The sequence below is a fragment of the Tupaia chinensis genome, unplaced genomic scaffold (assembly GCF_000334495.1).
Source record: "Tupaia chinensis unplaced genomic scaffold, TupChi_1.0 Scaffold138407_1, whole genome shotgun sequence".
Lineage (NCBI taxonomy): Eukaryota > Metazoa > Chordata > Mammalia > Scandentia > Tupaiidae > Tupaia > Tupaia belangeri.
This window is the reverse complement of record NW_006198305.1, coordinates 825,812-828,907: the sequence shown is the minus strand read 5'-3', so window position 1 is coordinate 828,907 and position 3,096 is coordinate 825,812.

The following is a 3,096-nucleotide window of genomic DNA, read 5'->3' as shown; positions in this document are numbered from 1 at the left end:
GCTGGACAAAAAACAAAAGTTATTTTCCACTTCAGGAAAGTTATGGACCAAAATCTGGAAGGCACAAAGATATGAGATGCTGACTCAGTAATGGGAAAACCCCCAGAAATTGGCAAGGAGGAAAGTGCTAATACATTTATGCATTGGCATTAAAATATGTAATTTGTAAACCACTTGCTTTCTGTTTATAAAGATTCTTTATAGCCTTATTAGAATATTCACTACATTCAAAACGGAAAGTTTTATTTGTAGAATGTCATTGCCTTGACAATGCTATTCTCTATGCATCGCAAAGACTATTAACCTGGCATGTATTTATTGAGCACTTACTGTTTTCAAGGTACTATGCTGAGCGGGAGGGCAACCGGAAGCAGGTAATTGCTGTGCAGTGTAACAAGTGCTGTAACAGGCATAAGTAAAGACTTCTGTGGGAGGGAAAAACTCTTTCCTATTCATTCTACCCTTAACTTCTTGCAAACATTGTGATCCTGTCAAACAATTATTATTTCATTTTGTAGTCAAAGAAATTGGGGCGCATGCTGACTTTATGCCACTAACATTTTTACCGTCATCTTCATTTATATTTATTGAGCATTTACTAAATGTGTGGACTTGACACTTTCTCATTTAATGTTCACAGTAATGGCTGAGCTCTAAAGAGATTCATTCAGGGTCAAACAGTGGCACATCAGTTGAGGTGGGTGGATCCCACATGACTGACTATATGGTTTGAGACTCTGGCCCAACAGCTTAAAAAACATGCCAGAGGCATGTGCATGTGTGCCCCAAATCCCAATAGGCGAATAGAGGAGAAGGAACTGAGGCATAGCCGTGGGAAGTATTTTCTTATCTTTCCTCTTTCTCTCTCATCTCTCTGCAGAGAGTGCATGTGCCCTATAGCAAATTTAAAAATTAAAAAAGGGAGATTTATTTATTCAACATTGAGCACCTATTGTTTTATAGATACTGGGAATACAAAGATGACTAAAATTCAGTCCCTGCCTTCCTAGAGTTTTTAACCTAACTTAAAAATTATTTAAACTAGCCACTAGAACTACGAAAGATAGAGCTGGGGTTTTAGATGCAGGTTTATCTGGCTGCAGTGCTTGTGTTCATCCCTCTATACTCAACAGACACTTGTTGATACACTCATTCTCTTGCTTGCTGGATCAGGTTCATGGCCAGGCGACAGAACCAGGAAGTCACTAGGAGATCGAACAGCTGGCACCTGACCCTGGATGTCCTACATCAGTCAGTGTTCTTCCTCTCATACCACTGCAGCCCTCATGATCCCAATCTGGGCATACCCAGGAAAAGACTGGGTGAGATGAGGGTATGTGGTCTCGTGTGGTTCTGGGATACCACTCAGAAATGGGCAATCCCGTAACTGAGAGTCCACCAATCACGTCCCCTCCCCACTGCTGGAAAGGAGCACGTCCTTCATCTCTCATTGTCTGCTTTTCCTCTTTGGCCTGCCTACAAGACGCCAGGGATTTAGTATAGGCTTTTCTTATTTATTCTCATCTCCTTGAGGTTTTGCTTATGTGTACTTTCTAGTTTCCAAAGTGCTGAAAGATATATTGTCCTTTTTCCCTCCGGGCAGCTTACTGTAGAGCTACTCATAGAAATAACACATTTAAAAAAGAGATCGCTTGAGATGTAGCATGCACTTCAATTCAGAGTTGTCCTTGCTATGCTGTTAGTCATTGGTCTCCACATCCGGGATTTGTCTAGCTAATGAAGGTTTTAGCAAACATGATTTTTTCCTGGATTTTTACATTTTAAGAAGGAGGTTCAGGATTGTTTCAATATAGATTAAATTCACTTAATTGAGTAAGCATTTGAAGTTCCATTGAGGTGTAACCATCAATAATGGAATCTCCCAAGTTGGAGGCTAAGGGGATGGCAGGAATGACTGAGGCAGTCTGTGTCTTCTGGGAGGTACTGATTTAATTGGAAGGGAGTTTTAGTGTTGTGATTGAGAATAGGGGTTTGCAAACTTTTTCTGAAAAGGGCCAAGGAGTAAATATTGGGTTGTCAAGAAAGTCAAGATGCATTTTTGCATAGAAAAACACGTCATGACTTTCCTGATGACCTAATATTTTAGGCTTTGTGAGCCATATAATCTCTGTCACAACTACTCAACTCTTCATTTGCAGACTGAGAGCAGCCATGGACAATAGCAAATGAATGGGCATGACTATGTCCAATAAAACTTTATTGACAAAAACAAGCAATGGGCCAGATTGGCCCTTGGGCCATAGTTTGCTGAACAAAGTTTCACATATCAGATTGCTCATTTTATAACCCTACGTCTACCTTTAACAGTAGGACTTGGAGCAACTTAATCCCTACAAATCTTAGATTTCTCATCTATAAACTGGGACTGGAATAACAGTGGCCTCACAGGGTTGTTTTAAAATTGAATAAGAGGGGGCTTACTTATAGCAGTGTCTAGTTTCTGGTTGGAACTCTATAAATGTTAACTGTTACTACAAAGCCAGGAGCCCAATCAGAAAGGTGTCTCTGGTAAGATCACATAGGTGCGATGACAGCTACAGAGAAAGAGGGCCTTAAAACATAAGGCATTGTAAATAAATTCTCTTCCAAGTGTGAGATTTAGCCAAGACCCTCTTGAAGAGAAGTGCAAAGGTCCAATACCCTTCTAAGGCTCTCTCTGACCTCTCCACACAAATGTGACTAGCTTTTGCTCTGCCTTCTTCAAGCCTTCTGCAAACTTTGGTTAGGGTCTTTAGTGCCCCTGAGTTCATCAGTGGTCAATATCTGTCCCACTCCACTGGGAATTCCTCTAGAGCAAGAGTGGCAATCTCTTCTTCTGGGGTCCCAGGACCTGGAAGAGAACTAGGTCATGTCAGGTGATTAGTAAGTGTTATTGTTGAGTATTTTTAAGTGTTTATGATTCACTATAGGTAAAGAAACAGCTATTCTGTAGCAAATCTTAAGCTCTATAAAGCGAGCCCAGTTCAAAGGGAGTTTGGAAGTACCTTCAAAAATACTACTAACCTCCTCCTTTTCACTGCAGTTTCTTACTCGGATCTTCAAAATTCTCTAAAGGTCTTTCATCTTTCTAAAGTC